Here is a 21,897-nt window from a genome sequence, read left to right as displayed (position 1 = left end):
TACAAGTTAGTAATTTTAGTGATTCAAATATATATAAATATATAAATATAAATATATACTAACTTGTGTGTGTATATGTATATATATATTTGAATCAGTTTTATTTTTTATTACCAGTTAGTAATTTTAGTGCCTCAACTTATTTATTTCATAGGCATGACACACTTTCATTTAGTCATAATTTTGTTATTTTATTTTCACTTTATTTCAATTAAAATATAGTATAGTATATATAATTATAATATATAGTATTATAATATAGTTTTAGTTATCAATATTAACCCTGATATGTTGCATGTTCATAAGTTACTTTGCATTTTTCATCAGAAATAATCTTAAAATGTTTCAAATAAATATAAATATTTTATTTCCACTTTACTTGAATGAATAAAAAATGCATTTAATAGTTAGCTTTTAATAAGTTATTTAGTGAGTGGTGTCTGGTTATGAGCTAATTTGCATTTTTAATCCAAAAGTATTTTACAATTTGTCAAATAAAAGTAATAAGTCAAGGTTAAAATTATAAATAGTGCTGCTTGTATTATTTCAGATTTATTCAGCACGCTGTAAATTAAAGTTGCATTGCTTTGTAGCAAATGTAGTAGATCATTTAGGTCATACTGTGCACAAAGTACTGCATACTGCAGAAATATTAAATATTGTAGTATGGTAGCTGTATGCTGTTTTGGACTGAGTTTGAAAGCCCTGTTGCATGATGGGAGTATCTGGGTGTTCATTCAGGACTGTGGGGCGGTTGGAGGGCTGGTGGGGGTGTGTGTGTACATGTATGTGGGTGAGAAAGCCCCAACCCCCCTCCTCCATCAACAGAGCCATAGTTCTGCAGCTCTGAGATTCTTAACATAAACACAGCAGCTCACACACTCATCTTCTGTGAGAGCCGCCCGCGCTCAATGAAGGCTTTCATCCTGTGCCGCGTGGCACTGCGCTGGGGGTGGAGGACAGAAAACCCATATGATCCTCTGTTTCAGCAACTATACTCATATATATGATACTGCTTGAGCGATAGAGCTGGGAGAAATTACCGGAAAAAACTAAAATATTTTTGGCCGTTTGATGAAATTTTTTTTTTTTAATTTTTTTTAAGTATTTGTAAAGTATGTTTATGCTCTGAAATTGTTTTGTACCAAACAGCCTTTGCTGGAAAGTAAATTAAAATGTTTACATTTTATGACCAAAATACTGAAATACAGAAAAAATCTGCAAGAAATAGCATTCTCAACCTAGTTTACTAAAGTGGTGCATGCCATTTCAGACACAAATATTTTGATAGATAATAGATGAATAATAGATTATAATTTTATGGATAATAAATCATTTTTATTATTACAATAATGTATTAAATGATATGCATTTATACAATATTTCATACATTTTGATTTCTTTTGTAAATGGTTATATGAATACATAAAATTTCAATATGTGTACTTATATTTGTAAAAATATATTTTATAAATATAAATACAACATTTTTATACATTTTATAATTTTATAAATATATATAGTTTTATAAAAATAATTACAACACATTTTATTTTATGGATAATAAAAACTTTTTATTTAATGAATAATAGATCTTTTTCAATATTTCATACATTTAGCTTTCTTTTATATTTCTTTTATAAATGATATATAATTAATTTTATAAATATAATTACAACACATTGTGAATACATAACATTTCAATATTTTTTATATTTATTAAAATATGTTTTTCAAATATAAATATAAATACAATTTTTTTTTAGATAATAGACCATTTTTATGAATAAGATAATTTGTTATTAATATGCATTTATATAATATTTCATACATTTATTTTGTAAATGGTTATATGAATAGATAAAATATTATATATTTAAAAATATACTTTCTAAAAATAAATACACTTTGCAAATATTGTATAAAGATGTTAATATTTATTTTACATTTTATTTACATGATACATAAAATATTACTTATTTTATTAATATACATTTTTTGTAAAACATTTTGCAAATATTTTAGAAAAAATTATATTAGTAAGTAAAATATATCTTATTTTATAAATATTTATTAATCTTTAATTATTCACAAAATATTTTACAAATATTTCTATTTAATAAAATAAGTTTTATTTTACTTGTTAATGTAAATAAAATAATACTTATTTTATAAATGTAAATATGTATAAAATATTACGTGAATATTGCCGTTTATAAAATGTTAATTACTTTTTTAATTTTATAATTATAAAATATTTGACTAAATATTTTTACACAAACGTATTTACCAAAATGGACAGTTCAAAAGATGAGAAAGTATATTAAAAATATCTCTTCAAGTTATTTTCTTCGTGCTCAGAATGGGGGCACAAAACTGGCCAAATTGCGCAATCTGAGCACTGTAGGCTTGTGGGATTGCTACATACCTTCAAAGCTACAGAAAAGGACCACAGGAACTTTTTCCTAAACAGACACACACACACAGTGGGATACGGGATCTACAGGTCTTCTGTAAGTCTAGAGCTCATTATCAGAAAAAGGAAATTCCCTCGAATGACTTCCTGTTTCCTCTTTGCTGTTTAGTTTTTAAACAGAGCCTTGCAGCACTTTTAGCCCACTTGTTGGATTCATAAGAGCACTCTTGTGTTTCGTAGGGAATCCCGGGACCTCCAGGGAAACCAGGGCAGCCGGGACTGAGAGGACCTCGGGTGAGTGTGTGCATGTGTATCTGTTAGACTAAAAGAGCCATTGACCTTTGACCTCAGATATAAACAGGAAGTGTGTAAAATGCAGAGCCTTATAAAATCTCTCACACACTGTTCGCTCAAGTGTATTTGTGCTTTATTGGTTCTTTTAGTGTGCGCGTCTGTGTTTTGTCTGGTCAGCAGGTCGAACTGACCCCAGAACAATACACAAACCGCCCATCCGGATCTGTCTGTCTCATTCACTTTCACACTTATTCAATTGCACTTACTTACTCATGTTCATCTGTTTTATGACATTATTAATGGAGCTATGATATCATGACTACAATTGCACAAAGTTTGAAGTATTGCATTTTGGTATGTAGCTCATCCTACATATTTATTTATTTATTTTAGTTTTTAGTTTATGTAACCGGGGCCATAAACAACAGTTGTGCCAGAGTTAATAAAAAACAATAATACAATAAAGTTTACAAAATAATAAATACATTACTATAAAAAAATATTATTACTATATTAACTACTATAGTTATCATTAATTTACATATTATTAAATGAAACATTAATTTTTTATTTAAATATTAATATTTATAAAATATTTTGTAAGTTTTTTTTATTTATACCAATAAATACCATGTTAATTTTATGCATAATTTATATTAATATGTAGCAAATTTATTTTATAAAAGGTAAATATTTATGATGTATTTTATGAATAAATATAATTAATTTATGTATATGCCAAAAATATTTACAGGCCCTGTGCAGGATGTTTTAAAATTAAATTAAATTAAATTAAATTTAATTTAATTTAATTTAATTTAATTTAATTTAATTTAATTTAATTTAATTTAATTTAATTTAATTTAAGTCAGATCAGTGATAATGTAATTGATTTGTCATTAACCATATTTTAAGAAATATATATTTATTTTATAGATAATTTATACATTTATTTTATAAATGCTATGAATAATATATATTAATATGAGAAATATTATTTTATATATGTATTATGCTAAAATGTTATGAAGACAAAACATTTTATTTTATCAATAATCATATTTTTAAGTAAAATAATTTATTTTATTAATATGCATTTATACAATATTTAATCTATTTTTATTTATTTATAAATAGTTATATGAATAAATACAATATCAATATATTTATTTGTGCATTTATAAGTTTTGTATTTATATAAATATAAATATGACACATTTTATTTTATGGATAATAGATTTAATATTTTTAATAATAAAATAATTTATTTTATTAATATGCATTTATACACTTTCATACATTTTGATTTATTTTATAAGTGGTTATATGAATGCATAAAATATCAATATATTTATAAAAATATATTTTCTAAATATAAACACATTTTGCAGATTTTGTAAACAATTTTTATGATACATAAAATATTACTTATTTTATTAATATACATTTTTGTAAAATATTTTGTGTTTTTTTTTTATTAGTAAGTACAATTTATTTTTAAGTACTTATAAAAAAAAAACATTTTATTAAATATTTATTAATTATTCACAAAAGCTTTGTTTGTGTTATTATACATAATTTATAATAATGCATAAAGTACTAATCACAGTCTCTGGCCAGGTTGTTACATAAATACTACATCAGCACAATACAATAAAAAATAAATAAAATATAAAAAAGGACACAATATATCACATATGTGACCCTGGACCACAAAACCAGTCTTAAGTCTCTGGGGTATATTTGTAGCAATAGCCAAAAATACATTGTATGGGTCAAAATTATAGACTTTTCTTTTATGCCAAAAATCATTAGGAAATTAAGTAAAGATCATGTTCCATGAAGATTTTTTGTAAAATTCCTACTGTAAATACATCAAAATGTAATTTTTGATTTGTAATATGCATTGTTAAGAACTTAATTTGGACAACATTAAAGGTGATTTTCTCAGTATTTTGATTTTTTGCACCCTCAGATTACAGATTTTCAAATAGATGTATCTCGGCCAAATATTGTCCTATCCTAACAAACCATATATCAATAGAAAGCTTATTTATTGAGCTTTCATATGATGTATACATCTCAGTTTCGTCAAATTTAACCTTATGACTGGTTTTGTGGTCCGGGGTCACATATTATATTCCATATAAAAATGCAGAGCAATGATCACATAGTTGAACTGTCTTAAGCCATATTTTAATTATAATAAAAAAAATTGCAAAACTAAATGTTTTGCGTCCTCTAAAGTGAGCAGGTACTAAATTCCATTTTCAGCTAAATTAATAAGTATTTTAAAGCAGTATTTGAAAGTATTTTACACAGATGATTTGTCGTTTTTGGGTGGTCTGTTCCTTTGACTAAAGACTCCTTGTGAAGAATCTTCCAGTGCAATCCAACACAGAGAGCCATAGAGCCATGAGCCTTTGCTTGAACTTTGACCTTTGTTGACAGGATGGCATGGGTGCGAGGTGTTGTTTTAGCAACCGTAGTCAACATGTAGTGTGCACGCGTCAAAGGACCACCGCGAGGTCACGCTGTTGTGTGTGTGTGTGTGTGTGTGTGTGTGTGTGTGTGTGTGTGTGTGTGTTAAGTATTTTAGAGCATGTGTTATAAAGTCTGACTGCTAGGCCTTGTTCAGCCGGCACCCTTTTCATGTTAAATGTGTATGTTATTTGTGTATGTGTGTCTCTTTGTGTGTGTTTGCTTCTTAGAACAAAGAAGACTTTCAGTAAAGTCAGCCTACACTGTTTGCGCTTTCTTGGCACTGCCCTCAATCTTTGCTTTTTCCTAGTACACAGTTAAGAAACCTCTTATTGTCACCAAGGCTGCATTTATGTACCCAAAATACAGTAAAAAACATTAATATTGTGAAATATTATTATAATTTAAAATAGCTGCTTTCTGTTTGAATATATGTTACACTGTAATTTATTTACACGATGCAAAATTTCATTTTCAGCATCATTACTCCAGTCTTCAGTGTCACATGATTCTTCAGAAATCATTCTAATATGCTGATTCGTTGCTCAAGAAACATTTCTGATTTTTATTAATGTTAAAAACAGTTGTGCATGATTTTTTTAGGATCCTTTGATAAATGGACAGTTCAAAAGAACAGCATTTACTAAAAATAGAAATCTTCTGTAACATTATAATTGTCTGTTCTGTCACTTTTGATCAATTTAATGCATCCTTGCTTAGTAAAAGTATTAATTTCTTTTTACAAAAAATCTTACTGACCCCAAATAGTACACTTTACAGTATGCATTATTCAGTATAGTAATATTCCAGTTACTAAAATATTTTAGAAATGTTTATTTATTTTATAGTTTATATATAATTTATTTATTAAGTATAATTTATTTTATTAATATGCATATTTTAAAAATATTTTATGAATTTTTATTTATTTTATAAACATTTATATGAATAAATAAATCGTAATATATTTATTTATATTTAAAAAAAAATCTGAATATTTTATAATTTATGTAATTTTAAAGTAATAAATAGAAAGTTTAAAATTTATTTGAAATAGAAATCTTTTGTAACATTGTATCATGACTGTTTATTTATGAAATGTTTATTTATTTTATAGTTAAATATTTAAAATATTTAAAATATCTTTTACTAATATGCATACTTCAAAATATTTTATGAAATTGTATTTATTTTATAAACATTTATATGAATAAATAAATCTTAATATATTTATTTATATTTATGAATTTATTTGAATATTTTATAATTTATATAATTTTAAAATAATAAATAGAAAGTTTAGAATTTATTTAAAATCATTTGTAACATTGTATCATTACAGTTTATTTATAAAATATTTATTTATTTAATAGTTCATTTATATTAATTAAAATATTTATTTTACTAATATGCATATTTTATGATTTAATTTTGATCTATTTTAGAAGCATTTACATGAATCTTGAATGAATCTTAATATATTTATTTATATTTATGCAAATATGTTTTTCAGAATATTTTATAAACAATTTATATAATTCAAAATAAATAAATAGAAAGTTCAGAATTTGAAATAGAAATATTTTGTAACATCGTATCATTACTGTTTATTTATTGTATAGTTCATTTATATTAAGGAAACTATTTATTTTACTGATATGCATATTTTAAAATATTTTTTTATTTTATTCTATTTTATAAGCATTTACATAAAAAATGTATCTTAATATATTTATTCATCTATTTATTCAATTTTTTCCCCATAATATTTTATAAATAATTTATAATTTAAAATAAATAAATAGTTCAGAATTTATTTGAAATAGAAATATTTTGTAGCTTTGTATCATTACTGTCAGCTTTGATCAGTTTAATCCGTCTTTGTTAAATAAAAGTTATCTTTCCAAAAAAGACTCAAAACTTTAAAATGGTAATATATAATATAAACAGTTATTTTAAAAGGCCACATTTTTTGAGTGTTTATTGATGCAGCCAATGAGTGTGAAAGTGAATCCATTTTATTGGATGTCTGGGTGCATATCAGAAACTTGGCTCTTTTTATTCTCATATGTTTATTTGTACATTACCAACAAAATATTCAATATTCCAGCAATATTCAATATATCACACATATACAAACATGCATTGCTTTTGTTTTGTTTTCATGCATGGTGTTTTATCACCCGACCTGTTGAGTTTATTTATGGACAACTTCCCTCCAATAACACCCGTTGACCTTGACCCTCCCTGTGACCTCTGACCTCAGATGGGAAGTCGTTTAAAATAAGAACAAGGTCAGGGTCGCATGAAAGGCCAAAGTCAAATAGAGCTAAAAATTGACTTCTTTCATTTCAGATCCATTCACTGTAAACTGAAAACACATAATACCCAAAGCATACTTAAGTATGCAAGTATCCATGTGTTATAAAGCATAATGCAGTTGCATTCTCAGAATGGCCACAAGGGGCACACAAACAGTTTCTGAGTAGGTGAAAAATTAAATGCATTCAGTTTTGCTTAATCATTCATTCCTAATATGTGTATTGCTTGTATGTCGTTTTCTGTAGGGAGCCCCAGGACCACACGGCAAGCCAGGTCGACCCGGTCCACCAGGGTTGAAGGTAAAAACCAACTCGCCCACACTTACCGTCAGATAATCCACAGTCTGATCTCATGTGCTGCTCTGCTCATCTTCCTCTGTTTGGTCTTCTGTTATACTCATCAGCGCGTCAGTACTATTGGGCTGCGTACAAAACCCTGCGGACAAGGTTTTGGAAACACAGGCGCACACATGTGTACACACACACACAAACCCTCTGATTTATTTGAGCCCAGCAGGTAGTGGAAATCTTTCCCATGATAGAGAAAAGAGTATTTGTGTGGTGAAGTGTAGCTGTAGTATTAAACATGGGTTATAAACCAAAACCACTAAACACGCTTCCAAGTTAGGTGTGCGTGTGATGTGCTGCCGTGTGATTGGTCTGCCTCTTTCATCCCTGTAAACGCTACAAAGGTGGTGAACAGCCGAGGAGCCCAGCGGGGAGTGTGTTTGTTTGATTGCATGGTCTCTGCTTTCTGCACTTAATTATTTCAAGCGGCCTTTGAAGACAAACCTGGTTAAGGTGCCTGGAGTCAAACGTCCCACATGTTCTCGTTCTCTCTTTTTCTGTCTGTGACACACACAAATTTGTAATCATTGTAATGTATAGGCCATTTTACAGAATTGGTCCAAAGTCAGAGTTGGAAACATCTTGAAAAAGCCTTTGTCCACAAATTCTGTATGTATTCAAATTTATTTATTTATATATTGTATTTTCAGAAGCTCTCCAAATTTGTCACTACCGAAACACAGTAATATATAATTTAATAAGAAGAGTTATATTGACCTATTAAAGGAGAAGTTCACTTCCAGAACAAAAATGTACAGATAATGTACTCCATAATGTCATCCAAGATGTTCATGTCTTTCTTTCTTCAGTCAAAAGGAAATTCGTTTTTTGAGGAAAACATTCCGGGATTTCTCTCCAAATAGTGGACTTCTGTGGTGCCCCTGAGTTTGAACTCCCAAAATGCAGTTTAAATGCAGCTTCAAAGGGCTCTAAAAGATCCTAGCCGAGGAAGAAGGGTCTTATCTAGTGAAACAATTGGATATTTTCAAAAATAAATTACAATTTATATACTTTTTAACCTTAAATGCAAATTCAAGACAGTTACGGTAGGTCGAAAAACTACCATCTCATTTTCTTCTCCAACTTCAAAATCGTCCTACATCGCTGCAGAAGTACCAACCCAAAGTTAATGTGCACAGAAGATCAAACGCTCTTTACAAAAAAAGAGTAAAATGTAGGAGATTATTTTGAAGTTGGAGCAGAAAATGAGATGGGAGTTTTTCGACATACCCTAACCATCTTGAACAGGAATACACTGGAGTTCACGCAGAGCTAGACAAGATGAGCATTTGAGGTTACAAAGTAAATTGTTTCTTTTTTAGAAAATAATCTATTGTTTCACTAGATAAGACCCTTCTTCCTTGGCTGGGATCGTTTAGAGCCCTTTGAAGCTGCATTTAAACTGCATTTTGGAAGTTCAAACTCAGGGGCTCCATTGAAGTCCATTATATGGAGAGAAATCCTAAAATGTTTTCCTCAAAAAACATTATTTCTTTACGACTGAAGAAAGAAAGACATGAACATCTTGGATGACAAGGGGTGAGCAAATAATCTGCAATTTTTTGTTCTTGAAGTGAACTACTCCTTTAAGGTTATACAAATAGATTTTTTGTTATATTATTATCATTTTTCAGAGGTAAATCAATACCAATTAGCATACTTTCAGCATACTACATTCAGCATACTTTATTTTTGATAAAACATCCCATGTTTTTGTAGTGACTGCACATTTTCAGTAGTCACAGTAATGCTTTGGTAGGACCACATCACACTACAGAATTTTAACCTGCAAACTAAAACATTACTAAAACATACTACAATTTTGCATAACTGTACTAAAATTGTGTTTATTTCCCCCAAATATGAGGATTATGTGTACTCTTTTGTCTCTACCGAAACAATGATGACATGTTTCGGTTGTGGTTGTTTCGGTAGTGACAATTTTATGGGATAACGCCCATAAAAACTACCAAAACATCACCAAATGTTTTGGTCATGGCTGTTTTGGTAGTGACAATTTTAGATACTTTCAAACCTAGCTCGAATATGTTAATCAGCACATGGTTAACTAGCACAGTTCAGAACAGTTGTACATTTATAAAAACTAAATGTCAAGGAATAACACCCAAAAAAGTGTTTAATTATAAACAAAAAGGTGTTCGGTAGTGACGTTCCTTAAAGGTACACGCAGATTTTTAAGACATTTTAAGACACTTACCTTAAAAATGATAGGACTTATCTTCTCACAGGACACAGGAATATTTTCTGATTATAAATTTAGAGGTGTAGGTGTAGAGGTGTAAAAACACACTGTTTCAGTTGTGAGATGAAAATGCGGGACACATTTTTTACATAAAGTTTCCTAATTTACAAAGAAATAAAGAATAAATATTTTTTGAACTTTTTAAAAGAATCAAAAAGATATCTTTAAAAACAACAATGGAAAAAAATACAAAAAAATATTTAAATCAATATTTAAATTTTCATAAGTTGAAATTTAGGGGTTAGGGTTCAGGACAGCCAATTCCCAATTAAAAGTACCAACTAAATGATGATTTTAAATACATTAGGCTTACTAATATTTTAAATATTATTGTGGGTTTCAATCGATAATAGAAGAATCGTAGTAAACATCTAAGATTTGAATACTTAAATGCCTTTTAAACATGTTTTTTGCACCAATTCTTTAGAATGGCCTGTACAAGTTTTACATTTTCTTCAGTCGATTTAAACTCCATCTCTTATTTCTCTGTCGTTCTTTCTCTCAGGGGAAGAAAGGAGACCCTGGACTCTCTCCTGGAAAAGCACCGAAAGGAGATAAAGTGAGAAAACACATATATTTGTTCTAATACACATACTTTAGTATTAGCAATAAGGATCTTTGCTGAACATGCAAATGCAAGAAGAGTTGCAGCAGCAGCAGCAGCATCTGTTCTCTGGACTGTTTGTGCCTCATGTTTACCGTCTGTGTTTGTAGGGAGACTTTGGTGTGCTTGGTCCTGTTGGTTTAGTCGGGCCAGAAGGCCGTAAGGTAAGATATTCTGAAACGCTTGAATCATTCTCTCCATTATTTCTCAACAGTAATGTTGCTGTACACTTCCTGGGTGACATGAACACAGATGTTTGCCGTTTTGCTTACCAGACCCACGCAAACACTCTGAAACGCTCTCCCACTCGTTCTCCCTCGCTGTGTCTCCCGTTGCCATGAAAACCCAGTGTAAACATCAGAGGGAATCCCCAATGAGTCGTCTATCACTCCTTTATGCTCCGCGCGCACACACACACACACGCACGCACACACACGTCAAACAAGGCTATTGAGAGTCATACAGTCGTTCACCATGAGTAACTCTTTGTTATGACCATTAGTGTCGCGTCTCAGCTGTGCATGATTATAGTACGTTTAGACTCTGCCAGGCGGTTTGGTGAAAGCAATAGCACTTACAGTTTTGTGTGTGTGTGTGTGTGTGTGTGTGTGTGTTTGCATTGGAATAATCTAGCAGAGGGATCTCTGGAAAAATCCTGTAGTGGATTCCTGTATACATGTGCTTTAAACGATGGTCGTGAACATGCATATATTATGTCTAGAGCTGCAACAACTAATCAAAAAAAAAGTCAATTATAAAAGTAGCAGACAGTGAGCGTCATTATACTCTGTGCAACTAGTCAGTTCAGATTTAATGCAATTTTTTACCACACACACACACACTTTAATTCATTGACATTAACCAATTATTGAAATGAGTTGTTAGTGGCATGTCTGTACATGTGGTTTAGTCTGTGTGCATGTGTGTTTGTGAATACCTGGCAGGCTGCACGGCGGTCCATGTGCTTTGTGTTACGTGTCTGTGGGTAGAAAAAGAGACATCAGAATGTAAAGCAGAACCTCTGGAAAAACGGACAGCAGCGCGTCATAAACGAGTGAATGAAGGGATGAATGCGGGTATGACGGATAGCAATAATAAGCCAAAGCAGCCTGTGATTCTTCAGAGGGGCCAGACAGATTAAGCAGCTGATCCAGTACAACCTTTAACACAGATTTGACTGTAAACAGTAAAAGATGTTCTAGAGCTGGGCAGTGTGTAAACAACACAATTTCTTAGCTATTTTTCATATCAGTTTAATGTTTTTTTTTTTTAAGATAAAATTATTCTGGCATAAAAGATCATTTGCACATTTTACATTTTTGTTTGTTGCAAGTGTAAAGTGTATATATGTAAGTGTTTAAATGCTTGTAAATGTAAAACTAAGATCAATGGCACATGTGTGTGGCTGTTCGCTGGAATGTGGAGGTAGAGGGAGGAATTAGAGCTGGGTTTCCCACAAACAAATGTAATGGAAGAAACAGACATCTCAAATGCTGAGTGTGACAGGATGGATTTCACTGGTTTGGCAAAGAAGAAACTCTGTGTGTGTGTGTTGTACTTTAATGTTCTTGTTTACATTTCTCTTTAGATTGATTGTACTTGATGCTACTGTCTTTCTGTCTGTCTGTTTTTTGTCTGTCAGGCTGTCGATTCATCTGTCTCTCTGTCTGTCTACGCATTAGTCTGTGTAACTACCAGTTTATCTGTCTGTCTGTATGTCTATCTGTCCTGTCTATCCATCCATCTGTCTACCCTTTCTTTCTATCTTTCTATGTATCTATCTGTCTGTCTGTCAGTCTATCCATCTGTCTAACTGCCTGTTTATCTATCTGTCTATCTTATCTGTCCATCTATCTTTCTATCTGTCCTGTTTGTCTGTTTGTCTATATGTCTGTCTATTGGACCATCTGTCTGCCTGTCTTTCTGTCCTGTCTGTTTGTCCATCTATCTGCTTTTCTATCTATCCTGTCTGTCCATCCGTCTGTCCATCTATGTGCCTATCTGTCCTGTCTGTCTGTTCATCTATATGTCCATGAGTCCATCTGTCTGCCTGTCTTTCGATCCTGTCTGTTTGTCCATCCATGTACCTATCTATCTGTCCTATCTGTTTGTCTATCTATCCTGCCTGTCTGTTCATTTATATGTCTGTCTATGGGTCCATCCATCCGTCCAACTGCCTGTTTATCTATCTGTTTGTCCGTCCAACTGTCTGTTTATTTATCTATCCTGTCTGTCTGTCCATCTATGTGCCTATCGATCTATCTGTCTATCTATCTATCTATCTATCTATCTATCTATCTATCTATCTATCTATCTATCTAATCTATCTAATCTATCTATCTAATCTATCTATCTATCTATCTATCCATCTATCCATCTATCCATCTATCCATCTATCCATCTATCCATCTATCCATCTATCCATCTATCCATCTATCCATCCATCCATCCATCCATCCATCCATCCATCCATCCATCTATCTGACTATCTATCTGTCTGTCTGTCTGTCTGTCTATCTATCTGACTGTCTGTCTGTCCCTTTTGTCTGTTCATCTATGCTTGTCTGTCTATCTGTATGTCTGCCTGTCTTAAGTTTTTTAAGTTCAGCTCATGTTCAGTTCATGTTCTCACTGTTGTAAGACACAGCATTCAGAAGTGCGGTTCACTTTCAACATGGAAAATATTCTCATAGTTTATCCATTTTTTTTTTGACTGTCTACTGGCGCGCGTGTAAGCTCTCACACTTTACCATGTTCCTCCCTCGATCCCGTCTCTCGCTCTGTTCCACCTTTGATGCGAATTTTCCGCTCTGTGTCGACGTCTTGCTGTAGTCAGCACAATAATGTGCCTGTAAGACTCGTGGGAGCTTGACTCCAATAGGAAAACATTAATATCTGTAATATACACACACACTTGCTCACTGAAACCCACATATGTTGCGAACGTACATGTGCAGATGCACATTTTGCAAAACATAAAGGCGTGTGTGGAAAATATCGCAATGCTTTCGCTTATTGACTACAGATGGATCGGGTCAATGATGGATCTGTAAAATGCATGCTCACTGCAGGAGATGTGCATTTGTGTGTGTGTCTTTCCATATCCTTTTTTAGAAAGTGGTTTGTAGCCTTTCATTTGTCGTAGGTTGTTTCAGTTTGTGTGTATGTGTGTGTGTGTGTGTGTGTGTGTGTAAATTAGGGGTGGAACGGTTCACAGAAGTCACGGTTCGGTTCGTACCTCGGTTCAGACGTCACGGTTCGGTATGATTTCGGTACAGTGGAGGGAAAAGCAAAACAAAAATGCAGAAGGCAATTAGATGTATTTCCACTCACATACCCAACAACCGCTGAACAACGGCAACACACAGTCCTCGTCTTTTCCACCACTCTCTCGCCTGTACTACTGTAACTGACTGGAAAAGCGAAGTTTTCCCAAACTTGCGATCTAAGGGGCCGTTCACATGTCGCGCCTAAAAACGCGTGAAAAACGCTAGGCGCGCCGCTTTCTTCCTGATCAGCTTGCGCTCCGGAAGCGTCTGCCGTTTCTAAGCAACCATCAGCTGCGCTCTAGCTCCAAGCCTATGCGTCTCCATGCATTGTTTCTTCTATTAGCGTCAAAATAATGGGGGCTTGACAAATCATAAAGTTCAGGAAATCCCTGGACCACAATGATGGACCGTTGTGACAGCTGACAAAAAATTGCTGAGTGCCAGAGAATGTAGACGGGCTCTGATAGACCGCATACATAGGCGGAGCTCGGCTGCATCGACGCCAATCAGAGCTTCAGAGCTAAAGCGGGGCTAAATATTAGCTGTCCCTAAAGAACCCGCGTATCTAACAGTAGTTCCGCATTACATTAATTATTTTGCAGGCAAGTTTTTTTTTTTTTTTTCATACCGTGTATTCTCCGTTTAAATTCATGCACCGAACCGTGACCCCCGTACCGATTCGGTTCGAAACGAATACATGTACCGTTCCACCCCTAGTGTAAATCACTTAGCATTTCATGTGTCCTCTTTGTGAACAGGGACAAAAAGGCCATCCTGGACCACCAGGTCTTCCCGGGGAACCAGTGAGTAATGCAGACCTACAAACAATGTTACACAAACAAACAAACAAACAAACACATGAACAAACACTCAAAGTGTGAGGATATTTTCATCTGAGTCAAAAACCTACGTCACAAGCCATAACTAATCCATGGAGAGTTTTACCTCTTTAAAAACCACACACAGACATTCACATGACAAGAAAAAGTCCTTTTAAAGACCTCTGTGTTATTTAAGGTGAACCGTCCACTCAAGTCAAAAGTTTAGTGAGAGGAAAGACAAACACACACACACCCAGAGGAAAGTTTTTTGCTCAGAGGGGGTTCTTTCATAACTCAGGGGACTTTGTCGTTTCTGCACCTAGCATCACCAAACAGAATCGCAAATTAAGGACTGATTTTAAACAAATTTACAGAACACTCTCACTGTCCACCATTGGACAGACAAACAAATAGCTCCGCCCCCAAAGCCATGCCATTGGCAGATGTCTTAACTACACACTTTGTGTTTATACATTACGTATATATTTTTGCTGTTTCTTTATTTTATAGTAGATCTAACAGCTTTACCAGCGTCAAATATTCTCAGATTTCTCTTGGAGAGTTTCTTTTGGAGAAATCAAAATAGTCAAAATGAGTTGTCAAAATACAGCAAGAGGATATAACTGATATTAAAAAACAAACATAAATGCTAATATTAAGGTGTTCGAAAGGCATTAAACACATTCTGAAACTCATCAACCAACATAGACAAATGTCCAGAAATCATGTCATCTAGACATTATCACTCCCTATATTATAACACTATTGAATATTTCATGAATTGATAAGAAAGCCTTAATATTACATAGGCTTAAGCTACACTTATGTATAAATATCATTGCTTTAGATCAAAATGTCAACTCAAAACTGTATCTAACTTCACTTTTTGTCATCATTTTTGCTCAGTGTCTTTGAATCAGCTAGATATAGTTCATAACATTAATTATGAACACTTTCCACTAAATAACACAATCCTGTCTTCAATTTGAGTGCTAAATCAATTGACTTATCATTTCAAACCCAACAAACAAAAACATTTAGGTTGATTGTTTTCTTTCTTTAAAATGAAAGCCATCATTTGGAGCTTTGTTCCAAATATATGATCTTAGCCACAAAACCAGTCATAAGGGTCAATTTTTTGAAATTGAGATTTATGCATCACCTGAAAGTGAGTAATTAAGCTTTTCATTGATGTATGGTTTGGGGGTCTGAGGGTGGCAAAATATCTAAATAGTGAGAAAATTGCCTTTAAAGTTGTCCAAATGAATTTCTTAGCAATGCATATTACTAATCAAAAATTAAGTTTTGATATATTTACAGTAGGAAATTGACAAAATATCTTCATGAAGCATGATTTTTACTTAAACTTTCCTAATGATTTTCAGAAAAAAAATGTTTATGCACTTTTTTGGATCTTAAATGCATATGTATGTGCTTTAATGTATATTAGGAGAACCAACACTGTTCTTTTTCTATTATTTTAAAGGGGGAACAAGGTCCTGTTGGAGAAGCTGGAGCCAAAGGCTATCCTGGCAGGCAGGTGCAGTAGATCTTCCTCTGCTGTGAAGTGTGGTGTGTGTGTGTGTGTGTGTGTGTGTGTGTGTGTGTGTGTGTGTGTGTGTGTGTGTGTGTGTGTGTGTGTGTGTGTGTGTGTGTGTGTGTGTGTGTGTGTGTGTGTGTGTGTGTGTGTGTGTGTGTGTGTGTTGTACCTGGTATTCATCACGTTGTGGGGACCAAATGTCCCCACAAGGATAGGAATACCAGTAGATTTTGACCTTGTGGGGACATTTCTCAGGTCCCCATGAGGAAACAGGCCTTATAAATCATGCACAATGAGTTTTTTTGATGAAGTAAAAGTGTGCACAATCTCCTGTGAGGGCTAGGTTTAGGTGTAGGGCCATAGAAAGTACGGTTTGTACAGTATAAAAACCATTACGCCTATGGAATGTCCCCATAAAACATGTAAACCCAACGTGTGTGTGTGTGTGTGTGTGTGTGTTCGTTTGAGTGTGTTTTGCTTTGTATTTCATTGACTGCTTGTGGAAAATATGCAATTAAATTAGCAGTACGTTGCCCTGGCATCGATATTGGGTTTTGTTCAGTATAGCTGCGGGCCACCGCTATTGAAAATCACAGCGTCCAATTATAGGAAAGGATGTATTTGCTCACTCTGACCGCATAGTATCGAGATGTTTTGACATGCTTGTGTTGTTTTCATTGATGGAGTTTGGATTTAATCAGAATAAATTGCCATCCTTTTAAAATATCCATCCAGAACCACAAGCCTTCCTTTTTTAACACATCTTGAGCTCATTGAAGTTGCTTGTGTTCAAATTTATTAAAAGGGTTTTTGGAATACTTGAATCTGATTGGTCAGTTGCAGCATTCTGTGGTCGAATATAACTTTGCTGTTTTTTCTTCTGACACAATAAAAGTCAAATCAAAATTTCACATTATGTAATTATTTATTTAGTCACTACAAATAAACCTATTTTTCTTTTTTATAACCTAGCCAAATCTAATTTGTCAAACATTTATCCATAGCTGTTTTCTGCAGTATATATTTTTTAAATATATATAAAATATAAAAGTGTATAAACCATTATACGTTCATCATGGTTTTTGTTAGTGTGCATGCAAGTTTGGATTCTTACCAAAAGAAACAAGCTATTAGATACGGTTCCATTTTGCCCGTTAATGTATGTGTTGATTAAACCCTAAGCCTGTTTCTGAAGCCTCTCTCTCTTTTTCTTCTCTTCCAGGGTTTACCTGGTCCAATAGGGCCTGTTGGGCCAAAAGGGGCTCGGGTGTGTACACGTCTTCTTCCCGTTTGATGTATGATTGCAACTTACAGCGCTGTCATTGTGAACCGTCTGAGCGGGGCCTATAGTTACCGTTGCTAGGTTATTTGCATTGTTTGATCTTTTACAAAGCTAGAAATGTAGCTTACGACTTAAAGTCAAGTGATTTGACCTCGACTCCATAAGAGAGATTTTTACTGCTACCTCCCCCGGTTTTTTCCTTTTTCTGTTTTTTGAGTCAACAGAGACTCAACCATGACAAATTTGCTGCTGACAGCTGCCCGAGCCATAAGTGTGCGTTTATGTGTGTTTTTAGCCTCCTACGGTCGCATTAACATGTTCACACGTACAGCCACGTTCATTTATGTTGCTCTGTCGTCTATTTGATGTATTCAGAAACAATTTATATTTTATTCTCACTGTGCCGCTTTTTGTGGTGTGCTCACACACACGTGCTTTAGCTGTTGTGTTTGTAGTTGAGCTGTATTAAAGGCTCTTTATCAGGCTAGGCTCCGCCCCCATTGGCTGGAATTTCCTGTTTAAAATCAGACTGAGGCCCTGCTGTTTTTAGGCACCGCACATACACATAGACCCGTGCTGCATAGTAACTGATTACATGTATTCTGGATTACGTAATCAGATTCCAAATATAGAGTACTTTAAATTAGATTATATTACATTTAAAAATGCTGATAAGCAAATTACAGTTACTTCTTTAGGGATTACATAATTACATATTATTTACACACTTTTTCAGAATTTATTTATTCCCTCCGATTATTTTAGTTTTTAATTAATTTACCACTGAAATTGGATAAATGTGTACCATACTGATATTAAAATATAAAGAGAGTTTCTGAAGGTTTCTAAAACTGGGGTTTACAAAGCATTTTTAATGTGTTTGAAAGACAAAAGCCTTCCAAAAGTCTTATGCGAATAATAGGTAATCATGTAATCACTAAATAAGTAACTGTAATCTAAAGTAACTGTATTGATTACGAGTAAAATGCAATATAATCTAATTACAAGTACTTTTGGAATCTGATTACATTTGATCAGTTACTTCCCACCACAGTTTGCATCAAATTTCTTTAGAGAGAAGTGTACTTTTTCCCATGGTGCGGAAGCCAGAGGGCATCCTTGTGCAGAAACTGCAAATAAGCTTTACAAAAGTAATATGATTTATGACATTACACAAAATCCCTAATATGGACAAAGGCTTCCAGCTATCGCTGTAACTGAATAAAATAATATAGAAACGCTTTAACTGAGCAAACATATGTATATATCTATGTTCTTCAAGCCATCTTGGGTATTTCCATAAGAAACAACACTAATGTCAACACGTAAAAACACCTTGCATGGAGTTTTACCCTTTGTTGTACCCTGTGTTTGTTTGTGCATGTTGTCATCGTTTGTTCCCTGAAGTGAGCGTATGTGCCCTTGGACTACATTGTGGAGGCCAGCACCATGCAGTCCATGGGCATATACACTTACTTCATGGCCTGCATCAACACGAAGACGTCCATCCGTTCATCCATCCATGAGCTCACCATTCATCTGTCAGATTGTGTGATCAGTTCATACAGTGGACGTCTGCCGCTGGATTGCCAGTGATTATATAAGATTAAATGATTCTTATGAGTTGGGTTCGTTTTATTACTCTGGAGAGTTTCTGTTTTAGTGTTAACTTGCGTCTCTGACGTTGTTTCTTCTGCTGATCTATGAAAATTATAGATGTATGAAATTAATGGGAATATCATAATAAGCAGCCACCTAGAACACACTAGCAACCACTTACAGCACCTTAGAAACCATATACCATGTAGCAGCTACCCAGAGCACCTTAGCCACCACTTGCACACCTTAGCAACCACTTACAACACCTTAGCAACCAACTGGAACACCTTAGCAACATCTTACAACACCTTAGCAACCATATACCATGTAACAGCTTCCCAAAACAGCTTAGCAACCACCTAGAACACTATAGCAACCACTTACACCACCTTAGCAACAATCTAGAACACCCTAGCAACAACTTACAACACCTTAGCAACCATATGCCATATAGCAGCTACCCTGAACACCTTAGCAACCACCTAGCACACCCTAGCAACCACTTACAACACCTTAGCAACCACCTAGCACACCCTAGCAACCACTTACAACACCTTAGCAACCATATACCATGTAGCAGCTACCCAGCAGAACACCTTAGCAACCACCAAATAACACGCTAACAACCACTTACAACACCTTACCAACCACCTAGAACACCCTAGCAACCACTTACAACACCTTAGCAACTAACTGGAACACCCTATCAACCACTTACAGCACCTTAGCAACCATATATCATGTAACAGCTACCCAAAACAGCTTAGCAACCACCTAGAACACTATAGCAACCACTTACACCACCTTAGCAACAATCTAGAAAACCCTAGCAACAACTTACAACACCTTAGCAACCAACTGGAACACCCTAACAACAACTTTCAACACCTTAGCAACCATATACCATGTAACAGCTACCCAGAACACCTTAGCAACCACCAAATAACATGCTAGCAACCACTTACAACACCTTACCAACCACCTAGAACACCCTAGCAACCACTTACAACGCCTTAGCAACTAACTGGAACCCCCTATCAACCACTTACAGCACCTTAGCAACCATATACCATGTAACAGCTACCCAAAACAGCTTAGCAACCACTTACACCACCTTAGCAACAATCTAGAACACGCTAGCAACAACTTACAACACCTTAGCAGCCACCTAGCACACCCTAGAAACAACTTACAACACCTTAGTAACCATATGCCCTATATCGGCTACCCAGAACACCTTAGCAACCACCTATCACACCCTAGCAACCACTTACAACACCTTAGCAACCACCTAGCACACCCTAGCAACCACTTACAACACCTTATCAGCCACCTAGCACACCATAGCAACTATTTAGAACACCTTAGCAACCATATACCATGTAGCAGTTACCCAGAACACTTTTGTAACCACCTAGCACACCCTAGCAACAACTTATAACACCATAGCAACCATATACTATGTATCAGCTACCTGTAGAACATCCTAGCAACCACCTACAACACCTTAGCAACCATGTACCATGTAGCAGCTACCCAGAACACCTTTAGCAAAAATATATCATGTAGCAGCAACACAGACTAACAACATCTCAACTACCCAGAACTGCTTAGCAACCACTTATAATGCCCTAGTAACCACATAGTAAATACTAGAACAGCAACCACTCACCCTGGTAACCACATGTTAACCATCCTGAACACCACTTTTGAGGAAAAACAATAAGATACTAAAAAAAGCATGACTTGTGATCCTTCTTTCCTGTTTTCCTCTGCTCCAGACGTCAGTATTGAGCTTCTCTCTGTTTCTCTCTTTTTTCTTTATAGGGTTTCATTGGAATCCCTGGACTTTTTGGTTTACCTGGAGCGGACGGTGAAAGAGTGAGTCTGTTCATGTTATGACTAATTTCTCAACGGTCGTGTGATCATAACAGACTCCATCAGTGGGCGAATGTTCTGGCAAACGGCTGTTGTGTACTTTACGTGAATCCGTTAAATCTTCCACAGATACAAATACCTTATTAATTCAACATGATGAACCATAAAATATGATTTGCTATTCATAGTGTACTAAACATCAAACACTAATTACTAAACATATGCAATGAATTCAGACTCCATTTAAGCAACTTGTGTAAATATCAGAAGTTTACATTTTAAAAACGTAGAATGTTCAGCATTTTAATCAAACAAGTACACAATAATCAAAATCAAGTATATGTGAAAAACAATTTTCATCCTGTAATTTGTTATCCGTAATGGACTACGGTTTGAAAGTAGTCTACCCAGCACTGTTTATGCTATATGGGTAAATAATGATTCTTGCTTATTCTTACATACAGTATAGTTCTAACTGCTGTTACAGTTCTAAGTATGGAAATAGATTAGTGGTACATTTTTAAATCAAGTGCTGCCCACTACTGGTAGATGTATGACAGTATATTCCATCATTAAAATGTGTGTGTGTGTGCTGTAAAAGTGGAAACTACTTCCAGCTGGTTCTGGCGTTCAGCTGAGGGTGTTTGGATGAGTCATATGATAACAGAGTGTACACACACACAGAAAGAGACAGTGCAGAATGCTTCTTACTAATGGTATACGACTTTTAATTATTATTATTAGCATTTATTTAGTGTCTTTCTTTCTTTGTCTCTCTGTC

The sequence above is a fragment of the Garra rufa genome, chromosome 19 (genome assembly GCF_049309525.1).
Source record: "Garra rufa chromosome 19, GarRuf1.0, whole genome shotgun sequence".
NCBI classification, from domain to species: Eukaryota; Metazoa; Chordata; class Actinopteri; order Cypriniformes; family Cyprinidae; genus Garra; species Garra rufa.
The sequence above is the reverse complement of the archived record's forward strand: the minus strand, read 5'-3'. Positions refer to the sequence as shown.